At 52.9% G+C, this 10543-nt stretch overlaps 1 protein-coding gene across 1 annotated transcript in view; it reads right to left on the reverse strand.

Annotated features, from left to right (window-relative positions):
- Ahnak (AHNAK nucleoprotein) overlaps positions 1-9850 on the reverse strand; it is a 30276-nt gene extending 20426 nt beyond the window's left edge. Inside the window, exon 1 of the mRNA XM_087908141.1 lies at positions 9694-9850. The gene's annotated coding sequence lies outside the window, so the exon portion shown is untranslated. The remainder of the gene's footprint in view (positions 1-9693) is intronic.
- Positions 9851-10543: the final 693 nt, after the last annotated feature.

Genomic DNA, 10543 nt, shown 5'->3' on the forward strand with positions numbered 1-10543 from the left:
GGGAAGGCACCTGGTAGGATGGTAGATAGAATGGTGAACTAACTATAGCCACCCCCACAAAATGGCACTGGCAGCCATCTAAAGCATACCTGTGAAATTGTCTGAGGGACTCTATAAATTGTGGTGAGCCTCACCCAAAGTCCCACCCTGAAACTGTTTACATCCAGAAATTTGTCAACCAATCAATAAATGTATGCATACTGACCACCTCCTGTATGCCCAAGTCTGCACTAGATATTATAAAGGATACCAATCAGGGCAAACACAGCCCAGCCCAGCACTTAATTGTACACTGCATTAGGTTGTTACCTCCCATCACTCAGGCATCCTCTAGACACTTACTGAATGCACTCTATGTGCCAGATACGGAAATTTAAAAGACTTAGAGTCCTGTCCCGGGCACAAATGATAAGCAAGAAACTCTGGGTGTGACCAACTGGGCTCCATAATGTTCCAGAAATCTTAAGAGGCTTATCAGGGCAATGGAATATAAATGGGGCATCCAAGGTGCTGGAATCGGCCTCTAGGATGGGACTGTGGCTCTTGGAAATCCACGGCACCTAGCAGGCCCGGGTTCAGGCAGATACCAACATGGATAAAATATAAACACAAATATAAACCCCAGATCACCACACCTGTTCTCAAACTCAGCAAACTCATAAATGCAGCACTTATCATGAGCCTACTTGACAACACAGGAGCTGGCTAGAGTACGGGCAAAGACGGGAGAGAGGCCCACTGGCACAGGCTTAAGCTAGGGAAACACCCCCTCCCTTCCGAGCAGGCAGAAGAGGCCACGTTAAGAGGAAAGTCATACTGACTCTTCCCAACTCGAAACTGGCACCTTCTGCCTCCGCCCCAGACCAACACTGAGAAGCCAGCCTAAGAAGAAGGAAAAGCAAAAGTCTCTAGCTTGGACCCCTAAGAACTGAAGCCACCCCTTCAGGTTTCCCTGTCTTCCTCCTTGTGCAGGGCCCCTTGCTCAGCTAAACAGCCTGGTGCTGAGCCAGCAGAGGGGAAAGAGAGCCAGCTCACTCACCCACATGGGGGCCCCACCCTCCCCCCCTCCTTCCACGGTGAGTCACTGCAGTCTGAAGCAACAGTTCCAGACATGCACAGGGTCACGCCTAAAACCTAGTCAATGCAAAGCCTCATAGGCCAGGCCCCCAAGTGCCAGAGGGGCTAGGACCTGACACAGCTCCCTTTCTCTAGCTTGAGCCCTAGGACAAGGGTCTTTTAGATGCAAAGAGTGCTGAGGACCAACTTGCTACATGCTTCCTTCACTACGCTACTTAGAGGAGAAGTAATTCTGAAAAGCTCTCCACCGCTGAGAACAGGAACCACTGGGCTCATGCTACAGGTTGTGGCCCTGCTCAGCTCTGTTATCCTGACACAGCCAGGAAGGGCTCTCTTCTCATCAAATCTAGGCCTGGAAGACATGGCATGCACATGAGAGGTGTGAGGCCATGGTGGCCATGGCCTGATTTTCTGCTTCTAGGCCCCAGCTCTTGGTCTGCCCTCCACCAGTGGAACCTGTAGCAAACCAGGATGCTCCTCCCTCTCCTCCCACATGGTTAGGTTAAGTCAGGCCTCCAGGGAAATCCAAAAATGGTCTTTGAAGGTTGGGGGAATTCTTCACAATTCAGTCACTCATCACAAGCCTTTGGGGCTTTAATGGAGGGAGTCAAATGTGTGCTACTAACATGGTAGCCACATGTGGCAATTTAAATTTAAACGGATTAGTCTGGTACGGTGGTATACACCTATAATCCAAGCACTCAAATGGGCAAGCAGGAAGATCTAGAGTTTAATGGTGACCTGAGCTTCATGAGAACCTGTCTCCAAAAGTCAAAAATAAAATAATTTTAGGCAGATAATTAAACTATTGTGATATTTTTCCCACCAGATGAGAGATGACTTCGTGTGAATTTAGAATGCTTGCTGATCTCCCAGAGAACTTGAGTTAGTTCCCAGCTGCCATGTCAGGTGGCTCACTACCACTAGCCAGTAAGTCCGGCTCCAAGGATCCTATGCCCTCTAGCCTCCCTGCACACCTCCACATATGTGGCATACATAGGCCCACATGGACACACATAAATAAACAACTCAATTTCTTTTGTTGTTTTTGAGACAGGAGTTCTCTGTGTAGCCCTGGCTGTCCTGGAACTCACTGTGTAGATCAGGTGGCCTTGAACTCAGAGATCTGCCAGCCTCCGCCTACCAAGTGCTGGGATTAAAGATGTGTGCCTCCACTGCCTAGCTTAAAGTCACCAGCCCCTTTTTTTTCTGGAGACAAGTTCTTACTATGTAGCTCTGGATGTCCCAGAACTCACTTTGTAGACCAAGTTGGCCTCAAACTCACAGAGATCTGCCTGTCTTTGCCTCCCAAGTGCTGACATTAAAGGCCTGCACCACTATGCCAGGCTGCTCCCAATTTTAAATTATTTTTAATTTTTTATGTTCATATGTATGTGTACATGCTCATGAGGCCAGAGGTGTCAAATTGCCCTGGAACTGGAATTCCAGGTGGTTGCAAGTGGCCTAACATGGTTGCTCGGTGTCGAACTTGGGGGTCTTTGAAATAGTCCTCACCCCCAATCCCCAGCCATCTCTCCAGTGTAGCTGAGAATGACGTTAAACATCCTGATCCTTCTGCCTCCACCTTCTGAGTTCTGAGATTGCAAAGGTGTACCGCCACACCCAGCTTGATGTTAAAAATGTAGTTCTACTAGCCACATTACAGGTGCCTAGCAGCCGCATGTGGCTACCACTGCCATTTCTGGCAGCAAGTATATGCAAAATTTCCCCTACAGTGACATTCTAGAAGACAGCACTGGCTGCCACTCACATATGGGGAAAGGAAGGTACACGGAGGCTAATAGGGAAGTGTTAAAGCCCTAGAACTCAGCTCTGCTAGCTCCATTCCTGTGGCCCAATAGATGGCTTTGGTATCCTTTCTGATGAGAAGCAGGGCTGGAGTGGAGAACCCCTGAGGCAGAAGGCTGTTTTAGTGAGGCGGTGAGGGTGCTCTAGGTAAAAGACAGAAAGTACTCGGGGATAGGGCACAGTTCAGGCCAAATGCCATGACAGAATGCCCCATCCTGCAACTCAGAACCTCAAAATTCCATGCAGCAGCAAGGTTCTGCCTGTGCCCGCTTCCAGAGGGGCTATACTTGAGCAGATCCAGACGATGTCCAAAAGCAGAGCGTTCCTGGCATGGGTGACCATCAGAAGAGCATTATGTCCCCTTTGTCACCAGGGGACTAGGCCTTCCCCTTTCTCTCCGCAGAGGAGAGCTCAGGGCAATTGCTACTGCAGCTACAGATAGCCAATGTCTATGTCAAGGTGACAGGAACTGACAGACTCTGAGTGACAAGGCCTAGGGTCTCAATGACTGAACTGGGCCAAATCTGAAGACAAGACCTACACTCCACAGAGCAGTGGACCTGACTAGCACAGTCTGCACGCAGAACGGGATACTCGTGGAAGAAGGAACTGCACCTGCATCTGGGGGGACCTCAGTGACAGAACCTTCCAGCACTGCAGCACCCACAAGCCCTAACTAACCTGCCAGGGACAAGCAGTACCCACCTCAAGAACATAATGACTCATGGCTAGGATTAGAGACCTCCGCCAGAGGGAAAGCCCTGACACTCAAAACCAAGCAAAGGGTTGGAGAGTCATAGAAGGGAGACACACCCAGATGTGTGCTATACTGTCATAAACACTCCCCAAAGAGGAAGAGAAAGCTGCACGCTGAAGGAAACCCTGCCATCGCTAGTTAAGAGAAAGACTTCTGCAGAGCACTGCATGCCACGCGCTGCACCGCTGACATCTTTGCTTAGGGTCCATCGTTGTCTTGGACAAACGATCCCGGAGGACAAGAATTCGCAACCTTATTTTAGAGATAGGGAGACGGGCCCTAATACAACAGTCTTCACCTAAGCAGAGGGACCAATTCACAAATATACATATAGGATGAGACACATAAACCCCTCAGAGCCAGGGAGTGGTGGCGCACACATTTAATCCCAACCCCCGGGAAGCAGAAGCAGGCAAATCTCTGTGAGTTTGAGACCAGTTGGTTCTACAAAACAAGCTCCAGAACAGTCAGAGCTAAACAGTGAAACTCTGTCTCAAAAAAACTAAAAAGAAAGAGAGAGAGAAAGAGAGAGAAAGAGAGAGAGAGAGAGAGAGAGAAAGAAAGAAAAAAAGAAACAAACAAAGAAAGAAAAAAAGAAACAAACAAAGAAAGAAAGAAATCCCTGAGAAAGACCCATAAGGAAAATAAACAGAAGCAAGGCCTATGCTGGAGCAGGGGAGACTGGGAGCCAGAGAAGCAACCAGAAGATGGAAAAAAGGCTCCCTCTTGTGCCCCTCCAGCCTCATGATGGCCCCACCTGGGCAGAGTTGCAGACACCTGTGCCCAGCATTTAAGGGGCCTTTGATTCTGGGTCTCTTTGAGGCTGTGTTCCCAGGGGTCAGGAATCCCAAGTTTCCCAGAAGTCAGAACTTCCCAGAACCTAGTTCTGGATTTCTCTTGGGCTAATATGTAGAAGACAAAAGGAGATTTTCTTTCTAGCTCCCAACCTGAGCTTCATCAGCAGAACCCACTTAGGAGAAGAGAACTGATTCCTGTAAGCTGTCCTCAAACACTTACACATGTGCTGCAGCGTGAGGACACACACGTAAGTACACAACGACACATTTATAACAAAACAAGAAAAGCAAACGTTTAGCAGAGACGGGCATCATGGTGCACACTTGTAATCTCAGCACTTAAGCACTAAGCCAGGAGGATCACTGCAAGTTCCAACCCGTCCTGGGCTACATAGAGAGTTCAAGGATAGCCTTGCCTACATAATGAGATCCTGCCAAAATAAACAAACACAAAAAACTTTACAGGGATGGACCTTGTGTCCCATGGCACCTATAATCCTCAGGAGGCTTAGGCAGGAATATCTAAGTTCAGGCAAACAAGGCTACTTAGCTAGACACAACGGGGGCACCGTCAACTTTCGGGAGGAAGCAATCAAAGAGAATTAGACCAACAAGACCCAGACGACCTGGATATTGGAAGGATCTTCAGCGGAACACCTAAGAGGACACACACATGCAGGGCACACAGAGACCCTTGTCAGCCTCATCACCCACCCTTCCCAGCTCAGGCAGTCCTCGGTGGTGAGATTTACTGGCTCTCAGCAGATACCCGTCACCTGTTCTCCTAGTAAAGCTGGGTTCCTGGGTGTGCACCTCCCTTTCTGTGTGTGCGCCTGCCAAGGCTAGGCCATGCTACCTGACACAAGAGGAAAGTGAAGCTGACCCAGCCCACAGCTCCTACCAGGAGGAAGCTTTCTTAGCCTCCCCAGTCTAACCTCCTTCTCCTCATCATGCTCGGGCTTTGTGCACATTGACCTCTAAAGCAGTCATAACCAGTCCCATGATTCTGCTTCTTCTTCTTCCTCCTCCTCCTCCTTCTTTTCCATTGTTTGTGTGTTTGTTTTTCGAGACAGGGTTTCTCTGTGTATCGACCCTAGCTGTCCTGGCACTCGCTTTGTAGCCCAGGCTGGCCTCACACTCACAGAGACCTGCCTACCTCTGCCTCCCGAGCACTAGGATTAAAAGGCAGACGTGCACCATCTCGCCCCGGCCCCACGACTGCTTCTTGATTTCCACCTCCACTTCTCTCTACTCCGATCACAGACGTTCCCCACCACCAACTCTTGGAACAAGCCACAAAGCCTGAAAGTCTAAATTCTCACTTCCAGCAGGGATAGTCCCTCTCCTTCCCCTATCCAGGAGACCAGGAGGGACTCTCCACCTCTCCCAGTGCCAGAGATAGGGACAGCATCACATTATCCAGGTGGAAGTTCCTTATCTGGCCAAAATGTCAAGGAAGATTTGGCCTTTGCCAGAGCAGCTGGGATTAAGACACTAACTCTTAGGGCAATGTCCTACAGTTGAGGAGCCAAGGGGAGAAGTATCTTGAGTTGCCTCGGGGGTAGATTACAATTTGGAATATACCCTGGGCCCCACCCAGTTCTCTGGGAGGTGCTGCATGTTCGCCCCCCAGTGGTCAGGCCAAGTAGTGAAAAGACTCAGGGCCAGGTCTTCAAAAGGCGGTGGCTACACACACACACATACACACACACACACACACACACACACACACACAGCCGAGCCAGGACACGTAGCCAGGATCAGCTCCAGGCACTTCCCCTTCCCCCAGAACCTCCGTTCCAGCCCCCAGGGATCAGGCAGGATGCCGCTCCCTGACAGGCTGTGTGCAATGCATTGCTGCTCAACCACCATCTGTGGGGACTCTACTCCCAAGGCTGCCCTATCCTTCTTGAAGGCCTCGGGACACAAACTTCAAGGCCTGGGCCCACACGGGACAAAGGAGCTTACTTCGTTCCTTAACTGCAGTCTCTGTACACTGACAAGGCGCTTCCACTCTAGAGCAGTCATTGCCTCTGCCCTCCAAGTCCCAGGCCAACAGAGGTGACACATCCAGGCCTAGCACAGCATGAGTGCCCCATGAACAGCCAACAGGACACCCTCTCACGGGCAGTAACACAAACACAGAGACTCAAGACCACAGTGGCACCATGACCCCCGTCGCAATGCAAACAGTGACAGCCGCAAGACCAATTATTTGAGCCTTCGCCCCAATGAAAACCGGGGCCCAGAGAGAGAAAGGGGAGCGTCATCAAAGCGCACACAGACATTTCGCAGAAGCAGTCTGTAGTACCACGCCCCACGCGGACACTTTTTGGACAAACTCAGGTATGGGTGATGCTATGAAGACCTCGAAAAGCAGCCGGGGGTCAAATCCAGGGAACGGTAAGCTCCTGAGAGCCTGGCTGAAGCCTGAAGTGGGCAAAGAGAGCAGAAAGCCCTAGGCACTCACCACTGCGGCGGCCTGTAATGCACATTCTAAATTGACAGCCACCTCCCTTTCTCTAACCTGAGTGACTACAAGCACATGGTCAGGCCAGCCCTAAGGAGACAATCTTGGGGGCGCCCAGGCAAAGAGCCCTTCAGAAGTCAGACTAGCTCTCCCAGTCTGCCTCTCCTTGTCTGTCTCCAGGCAGTTCCCAAGTTCTGAAAAAGGCAGTGACCACACCCCAATGCCCCACACACTCCTCCACCCCCACAGCTTTACCCCAACTCCTCAAACCAGCTCCTCAGGCTCAGAGTGCTGTGTTCGGCCAGAACCCGCCAGACAGTTCCAAGTGGAGCAGAGGAGTCAGGAGTAGTGGCGCTCTGGACCTCTAAGCAGAGCCTCCCTGCGTCTGAAATGACCTGGGGCTCCACAGCTCATTCCCTACCCTGACTAATGCTACTCTTCTTCCACAGAGCTCCTTGGTTCAGTCTCTCTCCTGTCCTTTCCTGGACCATGCCTGGCTTCTCCTCAGCCCTTTGCATTACCGCGGACCTCCATATTATCAACACTAAGCCTTGAATAACTCACACAGCTTTCTGAATGTCCTGCTTCTCTTAGCAAGGTTCCTTTGCATAACCTCTTAGGGACAAGAGACTCAGAAAGGAGTTCAGATATCTTCCAGATGTCAGCCCTATCAGCACCCAGGGCCCTTTACTAGCTCAACCGCCATGCTTCCAGTTCCTTTCCCACACTCCCTTGCTTGGAGCAAGGAAGTGCCCTTAAATGAGGGGTTCCCTTCTACCTCACAGTCTGCACACTCGACATCCCAGATGCAAAGCTAGCCTATAGTTTCTCAAGGTGAGAGAAGGAAGCTAATGGTTCATTCAGCTTAGGAAAAGGGGCCTACCCTACCTCAGGGACTTCCCTCATGGGGCACACCAAAGCAATTCTACTCAGAGACCCTTAAACGTTTCCCAAGGCATCTTCCTGCCCCCCCCCCCACACACACCTATGAGGACAGCACCCAGCTGAACCGAGAGGTCCTGTGAGAAAAGGCGTGCAGTGGAGATGGTCCCCACCATTGAGGCTAAATTTTAATGGGAGACTGTTTCAAAAATACTTATTGGGAGTCTAGCAGTGTTCTGGGGGCGGGCGTAGACCTCTGGATCCTTTTCTTCCAGGGAATTCTGGGTCACTCTCCAAGGACCTCAACTACCTGGGGAAGCTTTTCTACAAATCCCCTCCCCAGAACAGGAACACTGAGAATACAAGCACTCCAGGAGCACCTCGTGGCCTCAGAGACAGGCCAGGACCACACCCTGCCAAACCAGGGTGCCAACGCAGGCACCATTTGCACAATATTCTGTGCTCACATTGTGCAGAAGTGAGAGTGCGCAGGCAAGCACGCACAACACACAAACACACATACATCGGTAACACTACTTGTCAGGGCTCAGATTGAATTGTGGGATATCCCCGGGTCCCCGCCAAAAGTCTTCCAATGCTCACCACCAAGTACAGCTAAACCTGCAGCACCACCAAGTTTCTGCGTCCCCACAAACGCGCCCTGACACTGCAAGGGGCTCTCGGCCAGAAGAGCCCAGGCCCTTGCACACTGCACATCCCCTCCCTGCATGGGAAAGCCTTACATAACCCAGCTTTCTGCACACACCCTAAGCACGCTGCCTTTCCAACTCCACAGCAGGATTTCGCCCCCCCCCACCGCCCTCTCCGCTGGCCCACACTGCAAAAGTGGAGGGTTCCAGAGTGAGCAATGAAGTTCTTCACCTACGCCCAGCGCTCCGGCCCCCACCGCCTACTCACTGCCCCTTTCTCCCTCCCTCCCCTTTGCCCCTCACCACTCCCCCCCCCCCCGAATTCTGGTTTGAATTAGTCACCGGCTCCAACCACTACATTCCTCAGGCTGCTGGCGTCCAGCCAGGCGCTGGGGCGGGGGCCATCCCGCCCGGACGAGTTTGGGAGTGGGGTGGGGTGGGGAGAAAGCACCGCCTCTAGAAGGAGCAAGGGAGGTTCTGGGGACTGAGTCGCTTACACAGCCCCCCTCCCCGCCCACCCCAGCGCAGGAATCTCCCTAATTATGTCCCCCACCCCCACTCCCACCCATCCTGCAGGGAGGCGTGCTGCAAACTTCCAGGCTCCGACGCCCAGGAGGAAGAAGGGAGTCTTCAGGATCTGGGAACACGGAGGGGCAAGACTAGGGCGGGGCAGCTGCCGAAGGCGCCGCTAGGAACCAGAAAGGGAGAGGCTAATGGTACGGAGCAGGGTGGGGCTGAGGGGACTCCGGACGCGAAGTTCGGGGCCGAGGTGTGGAGAACCGCGAAGGACAGCAGAGGGACACGCGGTGTCGGGGCGCCAAAGGGGCGGGAGAATTGCCACGGGGATCTCGGAAAACTTTTCCAGTAAACATGGAATAGGAACTCAGCAGCGCTCTGAGCCACCGCCCCAAAGTGGAGGGGTGGGACAGGGGCCACCAGGCCAGGAACGCTGAGCCCTGCAGTGCAGTTGGAACGACAGTCCACCCGCGGAAGAAATATAAAGCGCAGCAAAGCATCTATCAAAGGGATTTTCTAACTTAGCCCGACTTGTGCCCCAACTCCAGGGAGACTATTCCACTCCCGAAGTGCGACCCGTCGCCTGTCCCGGCAGTCACAGGCGGCCAGGTTTGCTCTGAACTGTTGGAACCCTCGAGTGACACTACCGCAAATACACCTCGCCCGAGTCCCTCCCTTCCCAGGCCACCGGTGTCCTAGTCCCAGACTGCACCAGCCTGCGTTTTACTTCCCTACCTGCGGACTTAGTCCCAGGACGCAGCCATAGCCGACGTAGGGCCCGAGGTCGCAGTGCTGTGACTGCTGGTGACGGCGAACCCCAGTCGGGGCGGGTCTGGCAGGGCGGACAGTGCAGTCCCCGCGGCAGAGCTGCTCCAAGTGGCCGGGCCCCCGCGCGCGGAGGCGGCTCTTGTAACTCGGGCGGGTCTGCCCCGAGCTGTGGGGAGAGGGCGGGGCCGGGCGGGGCCCGAGCAGGGCTGGGACCCGAGAGCGAGACCAATGCTGAAGCCACCCGGGAGTGGGCTGGTGAGGGGAGACTGGCGAGGGACGAAGAGGCATCGCCTTTTCCCTTCCCCTATCCCATCTATTGCTCCTGTCCCGGGTTGGGATCTTCCCACCCCAGTTTGAGCAGTGTGTGTCTCCACCGGCAAGAAATTCCTGGAAGCACGCAGGAGCAGGGACTCACTCCAACCCTCACAGTTGGAATCCAGCGTCAACCCATTCTGCAGGAAGAGCCAAGAAGCTCAGATGATTCAGCCTCGACCTCCAGCCTTAACACAGACCTTTGAGCTTTCTCTCAAGCTTAGACACCAGTCCCAGGCCCCAGCCTCCTGTCTTGGTTCCCAAGTTTCTTGCAGCCGCGCCCATTTCTCACCTTCAGACTGTCTCGAAGCTCCTACAAAACATGCTGACTCTCAAACTCCAACCCCTAGGAATGGGGTCACCTATGCACCCACGGTGCTATTCAGCAGCTGCAGCGCCACCAGAGTCCGGCTTGTAGCCCTTGGACGAGACATGGGGCTGCTCAACCTCTTTTGTAGACTCATGTCTTCGTGCCCTTTGGAGTTTTTGTTGTTTTGTTTGGAGG

This window comes from Myodes glareolus, chromosome 7 (genome assembly GCF_982192425.1).
Source record: "Myodes glareolus chromosome 7, mMyoGla1.1, whole genome shotgun sequence".
NCBI classification, from domain to species: domain Eukaryota; kingdom Metazoa; phylum Chordata; class Mammalia; order Rodentia; family Cricetidae; genus Myodes; species Myodes glareolus.